Raw genomic sequence first — 7571 nt, forward strand, 5'->3', positions numbered from 1 at the left:
ACATTCTTGGAGGATGAGTCAATCCATTTTTACACAGATGGGTCAAAAACCAAAGAAGGGGTTGGTGGAGGTGTGTACTCTGAACGACTGAAAATAAGTCTCTCATTCCGCCTTCCCAATCATTGTAGCGTGTTACAAGCGGAACTTTTGGTGATAAAGGAAGTCTTTTTCCTGTCTTAAAAAAGACGTGATATCAACATCTGATATCCGTATTTTCTCAGATAGCCAGGCCGCTATCAAATTTCTGGACTCTGTCTCTACAAACTCTATAACAGTCCATAACTGTCGATCATCTCTAATGGAGATAGCGCAACAGTTTAATATTCACCTTTGCTGGGTCCCGGGCCATAAACACATTCCAGGAAATGTAAGGCAGATGAACTCGCCAGGTCTTCTTTTCAGTACAGCCCATCCTACCACGTTTGGCACGTACTGGCATACCAATCGCTACTTGTAAACTGCTGATAATTCAAGACACTGTGAGGAGGGCAGGCACCAGATGGAACAACATCACCTCGTATCAAGTCACAAAAAAGATCGGGCGAACACTGCGTTTAAAACGTTCAAGGTTCTTGCTCTCTCTAAGCAGACGGCTTATAAGCTCGATAATAGGTGTCATAACCGGACACTGTCTAATAGGAAAGCACGCCACGAGACTAGGCGTATTCTCAAATGACTTTTGCAGAAGCTGTATTGGCGAGGAAGAGGAAGAAACGGTTCTTCATCTTCTCTGCACATGTCCTGCTCTGGCTCTAAAGCGCAAGAATTACCTAGAAGAATTCTTCTTTAACGATCTAAACAATCTTAATCATATCAGCCTCTCACGTTTGGTAAGGGACTCAAACTGCTTCCATTGAGCTTAGGAGGAAGCCTCAAGATTCATGTAGTTCACAATGGGCCATTAAACTGGCCTAAGTGTGTCCGTTTCCATCTTGGACAGCCACTATAACCTAACCCATCCCTTAAAAACAGAAAACAGATTTTCAAAATAGGTGGCAACATCAGTCATGTAAAAAATATTAACATAAGAGTCCCGCAAGGTTCTGTCTTCCAATATTATTTCTTGTTTATTATTATAAGCTCTTTACCGATAAGAGGTCTGTTGTTAATTAAGCCACTATTTTAGCAGCGTTCACTTTTGAAGTTGTCATCTTTTTTAAAATCGATAAAAACAATCTTCAACAACGAATTCATTTTTTTTTTTAATTTTGCAGTCAACAGTTCGTAAGACTTAAACGTCGCTGCAGTGAAGAATCTTTTCGGGTGGGAATAGTGAAATCGATGGAAAAATTTAATTTGCTGCGACAATTTGCTGATGTGTAGAATCAAAACCATGTACGTGTCGCTCAATACCTATTAAGAATATTTCCGCTGTTATCCGTAGTGTAGTCGAAATTCCAGGTTTTATCGATTCCTCACCGATCTTTAAATTAAGGTTTTAAGCATTGCAAAAACGAAATAGCACTATTTCTTAAGTAAAGACGGTCTTAAGAGTTCAGTTAGTTAGTAAAATTCTATCTTCAATGACTAGACCTTTCGATAGTTTTCAAATTACTTCTAATTCTCATTTAATCTTTTACATTGCAGAATTTCATTTTTTCCTATGATAATTCATTAGTTAACAGAATTAGAAGAAACTTTGTTCTTGTTTAAACTGAGATTTTTGCAAAATTATGTTGAATCATATTCACGTTAAGCCTCTGATCCTCTACGTAGCTATAGTGGCTAGGTGTGAATAATATCAAATGGTAAGTCGAAGAAAATTTTGTTACCAACAATTTCAAAATTTTACTTGCAATTTTTTCGTTTGATTCATGTTGCCAGAATCCTAAGATTTTTAGGGTGAGAATTTGAAAAGGTTAGATGGGAATAATCGACTTATATGGACGCTTCGCCACTAGTAGCTATAAATGCTTCCAACGACGACGATATATTTGTACTATAAGAATAAAGAATAGCTTGATATTATAATTTTGGTCAGGTTTTCAATTATATTTATAAAAAAACTCCTTAAGTAGGAAAATAATCTAAAATATAGAAAGTTGTAATAAAACTAATAATTTACCTTTTATCTAACTAACGACACAAATTTTCGACATTAATTTACCAATGGCTTTACGTATTTTTTTATATTAATGTTGACATAAAATTTCTGATGATTTATTTTATTGAAATCTGTAAATTTGTCTACGCATTCGCAAATAAACAAAAAACCACAAAATTTATCAACCAATTTTGGTTGATAAATGCAGAAATTTCCGTTTGTGGTTTTATTTTATTTCGAATATGTTTACTCTGAATTCCTTCTACTCTTATTATTAATTGCAATTAATATAGCACAGATACTGCAATTGAATACGTGCACAGAACATAAATAGATATATTTTATAAATTCACCACATTTCCGCAAATGTATCACGGAAATTCGGGTAAGAATGTATTTTTAACTCGTATTTAACCAATAAATTTAAAATAACAATATAAGGTTGTTTATAAATATATAAGATTGTATATTATGTACCAAAGAATAAATTTACACTTTTTAATATAATCAAAGTAAAATTGACTTAAAGATACATTTCACGCATCCTTAATTCAGCTGGAATAAGCAAAATAATATTTTTTGCAATTTTAATCCTGTCCTTTGGTCTAAAACAGGAGATAGATAAATCTATCCATCTATACATTGTATATAATATACTCGTATTGATTTCATTTCTAATTTTTTGTATTATATAATTTCGCTGCCAGTTTTAAAACGATTAAAAAGAAAAATGTGAAGAGAAACGAAAAAACATAATGTGTTTATCATATTCTAAGCACAAAATAAGAAAAAATGAGGTAGACAGAGCGGCGCCATCAGGATCAAGACAAATATACCGACTTATCTAATTCCAAAAAAACTATATACTACGCCTCAACAAAAAACTGATTTCAAAGGTCGAAAGTTTTATTTTTTCGAGTGTGGGGTGCTTTTCTATGATACAAAATTTTTTTAAAGAGATGTTTAGAAATTTAGACAAACAGGAAGCATTCAAAGTCAACAGAGGAAATTTATTGAGAGGGAACTTTTTTAAATTAATTGTTTTTATAGATCTGAAGAAAAAATATAAAATTCAGTCATTTTAATTGAAAAGTGAATAAAATGGAATAGTATTTGATGTTCAAATGTGCATTCAAGAGGATACAAGCGTCTACAGGTTTTTCTCAAAACCCACCTCTGTCTATCAACCCCTACTTTCACCTCCCCGTAGTGAACATCAAGTGCCTAGTACCTTAACTGGAGATTGGGTTCCAACCCCAGAGGAAAGTTGTTGGGGGCAGCAAACGAGAGATGGGGAGAGAGCACCAACACCAACAAACCTCAGATACGGACGGATTTACTGTTGACAACCTACGCAAACGAATTAAGGACAACGCACTTTGGATATGAACGTGGAATGTTAGGTCGCTTTACAGACCACGTGCAGCTGAAGAACTAGCGGAGGCCCTAGACTGCTATAAAGCAGACATCACCGCCATCCAGGAAATACGATGGGATGGGTCGGGAAAAAGGAGGATGAAAACTGCAATATTTACTATGGTGACTGCTACCACGAAAACCAACAGCGCTTATTTAGATGTGGCTTCGTCATTAGAGCCAAACTTAGGCAAGAAGTCTTTAGCTATAGGTGCATCAATGAGCGCCTCATGAACATACGCATCAAGGCTAAATTCGTTAACATTAGCCTGGTATGCTCGCACTCCCCCACAGAAGAGAAAGACGACAACACAAAGCATATTTTCCTCGAGCTCCTAGACAAAACATATGAGCAGTGTCCTAGCTACGATATTAAAATAATCCTATGCGATTTCAATGCCAAACTAGGAAGGGAAGACATCTTTGGTGGAATAATCGGGAAGAACAGCCTCCACGACAACACTTCCAACAATGGATTCAGGCTCATAGATGTTGCTACGGGGCGAAACATCATGGTAGCCAGTAAGCGTTTTCCACACCTCAAAATCCACAACGGAACTTAGACTTCTCCAGATCAATCTAACGTCAGACAGATTGATTATATAGCGATCGACGCCAGACACGCGCTTCCAACTTCATGGATGCCCGAACTTTCCGAGGAGCTAACATTGACTCGGACCACTACCTCGTTGTAGCCAAGGTAGCACTTAGGGTTTCCAGCCCCAAGGCAAAACAGGGAGGTGCAAGGAGAAGGTACAACGTCGAACGGCTACAATCGCAAGTCCTTTTCCGACCGAGTTGCAAGTAACCTCTCTCGAGGCATGAGAAGCGTGCGGTCAAAGATGTTGAGAGGTTTAAAAGCAGGAATGAAGTTCGAATGTTGTATGAACAGGTGAAACGAAATTCACAGGTACATAAACCTAGAACCAATGGCTGCAAAGACGAAAGTGGAAAAATCATAGTGGAACCGCAGTCAATGCTGAGGATATGAAAGGACCAATTCTACAGACGTCGGCGACGACGAACTGAATTCCGCTGTCAGGCAGGATGACGACGAAAGCCAACAATCCCGTCCTCCTGACTTAGACGAAGTAAAGATTGCCATATCTTAGCTGAAGTCTTATAAAGCCGCTGGAGTGGATGGCTTGAATGCCGAGCTCCTTAAAGCAGCTGGAGATGAGTTGGTTAGGAGCATGCACCAACTTATCTGTAAGATGTGGTCGGAAGAAAGAATGCCCGATGATTGGAACCTCAGTATTGTTTGCCCGATCTTGAAAAAAGGAGACCCTCTTAACTGCACCAACTATAGAGGAATCACTCTACTTAACATCGCCTACATAATCTTTTCTGCCGTAATATGTGGACGTCTTAAGTTTGTCAAGAACCTGGTAGGTCCTTATCAGTGTGGTTTTAGACCAGGAAAGTCCAGTTGATCAAATATTCACATTACGGCAGATCCTGGAAAAAACCCAAGAACACCAAATCGACACCCACCATCTTTTAATCGATTTCAAGGCCGCATATGACAGCATCTACAGGGACGAGCTGTATAGAGCCATGTCTAGTTTTTGCATCCCTGCCAAACTTGTCCGTTTGTGCAGGATGACCATGGAGTATTCAACTGGTCAAAAAAGGTTTTAGACAAGGTGATGCGCTGTCATGTAATTTTTTTAAATTCGTGCTTGAAAGAATCGTGCAGAGCTCACACGTCAACTCAAGATTCACTATCTTTCAAAAGTTTGTCCAATTATTAGAGTATGCTGATGACATTGACATAATCGGAAGAACTCAGCGTGATGTCAATGGGGCTTTTGTAAGTATTGAGGCAGAGGCATCAACAATGGGTTCAACGGTTAATGAGGGCAAAACAAAGTACACACTGTCGTCAAGAAATAAAATACAACACCGACGTCTTGTTCAAAACGTCACAATCGACAGACGTAACTTTGAGGTAGTCAAGGACTTCGTCTTCCTAGGCTCCGCTGTAAACGCAGAAAACAACACCAGCGCTGAGATCAAACGCAGAATAACTCTTGCTAACCGCTCATTCTTTGGGCTAAGAAAGCAATTGAGTCCTCTCTCGAGGGACCGAAGTGTTGCTATATAAGACCCTTATCATCCCCGTCCTGCCATACGGTGCAGAAGCATGGACTATGACAAAAGCGGATGAAAGCACCTTGGGTCGCTTCGAGAGAAAAGTTCTTTGTGTGATCTACGGTCCCGTATGCATCGAAGGGGAGTGGAGCAGAAGATAGAACGACGAGCTGTACGGGATGTACAGTGACGTAGACGAAATGTACAGCGACGCCAGAAGGGTAAAAATCCAACGAGTAAGATGACTGGGTCACGTAGAGTTCATGAAAACCAATGCTCCGGCTCGGAAAGTCTTAAAATCCACACCCACAGGACAGCGCAGTATGGAAGAACGCGCATCAGCTAGAAAGAATAGATATCTAGCTAGGGACCGAGCTAGATGGAGAAGTTTGTGGGGTGAGGCCCTAGTTCACACAGGACTGTAGTAGCTCCACCTTAAGTAAGTAAGTAGGTAAATAATACTAAAACTTGGTAAACATTTACTTTCGAATTGTCTTCAAACTTTTTTTATTTCATAGAACATTTTTTTTCGATATTCAATAGTTTTCTTTTAAAAAAATCTACAAGAAGTAGTACACAAATTTGGTAAAAATTGATGTTCGGTTCTTGATATGTTTCAAATTAATTTCATTCATCTAAGTTGTAAAAATTTAAGAAATGCTACTAAAATTGGTAACAATTTGTTTTCGACTAAAAATATTTAACGAAACTAGATTTTCAAACTAAACTATTTCTTTATATGAAAAATATTGTTGGTAATTTTAAAATTTTTAAGCCTAATTCAACTGACAACTTTCTTAAACCAACACGAAAACCTACAAAATTTTAAGCAAGACAAATCGACAGACGGGATGGAAGTTATCAGTGTGGGTCGCATCGCAGCCTCTTTTTTGTACACAAATCAAATTTTTCTTAAAAGTAACATAAATATCAACAATATTTTGAGCAGAATCAAACCATTTTGAATCTCAACTGTTTTTCCCACATTTAAGAATTACTTTTAGAAGGTTGCTTTTTTTATAAGAAAAATATCTCAATAAAATTTTATTAAAATCATTGCTTACAATCGAAGCAATTTTGAAGGCAGCAAAACTTTTTATTCTCACTTCCGATTATTCTGTACTTTTCGTCACTTCTTTGAAACGATGTATTCAGTGTCTGTGCTAATTTATATCGATTTTGTCTGCACTTGATGGTCTTTTCCAAGAAATACTCAATACCGTCAAGAAGACACGCAATTTAAATTTGGTTTTATTCGAAAATACTTAGACTTTTGACCTAATCAATCACACGAAGAACAATTTTCAAAACAAACAAAAACTTCATTTCGAAAAGTTCACTACGATGACAGTTAAAAAAATAATAATTAATTACTCTATTAAAGTCATCATGCTACATAAAGTTTGTCTAGAGCTTCTACAATATAACGTTAATTTCCTTCTCCTAGTTTTCGTGCCTCTTACTTTAAGTGTCGTTAATATCTTAATTTAAAGTACTCCACGTGCTTTTAATTAGATTCTTTTTTTATTTCCATATTTTAGAGAATGGTGCGAGCAGGTTTATGCAACTCTAGCCTTCTATTTTTATTACACATTAGCCATGTATATGTATACCATAGTATCTTTACAGAAAAAAGAACAAATGGTTGCAAGTAGCAGTAGCAGGTGTGGCATATCATATTGTTCGTTTCCATTTCCATGCAGAAACAGTGATTTCACCTTAACATTTCTTCCCCAAGGCTGTGTCATAAAAATGCTCGTTTTTGATACATGACGACGACGCACAAAATAACCCAAAAAAAAAAACAACCCTTTCCTTTATTTCTTGGGGCTCCATTTATTTCAGTCACTGATGAGTGAGGCACGACATCGAGCGACAACAACTTTTTGGTTGTGGTTTGGTAGTTTTCTCTTTTTTATATAGATAAAGTCACTGCCACTGCCACTGCCACCATTTGCCATCACTTTATCCTAAAAACTTTGTGTTTATTAAAGGATTTGCTCTGTGTACTTTTTGG

General features: G+C 37.2%; 1 protein-coding gene across 7 annotated transcripts in view; it reads right to left on the reverse strand.

The window, feature by feature from the left end:
* Positions 1-7571, reverse strand: part of LOC129946580 (uncharacterized) — a 490943-nt gene that overhangs the window by 296817 nt on the left and 186555 nt on the right. The gene's annotated exons all lie outside the window — the stretch shown is intronic.

The sequence above is a fragment of the Eupeodes corollae genome, chromosome 2 (assembly GCF_945859685.1).
Source record: "Eupeodes corollae chromosome 2, idEupCoro1.1, whole genome shotgun sequence".
Classification (NCBI taxonomy): domain Eukaryota; kingdom Metazoa; phylum Arthropoda; class Insecta; order Diptera; family Syrphidae; genus Eupeodes; species Eupeodes corollae.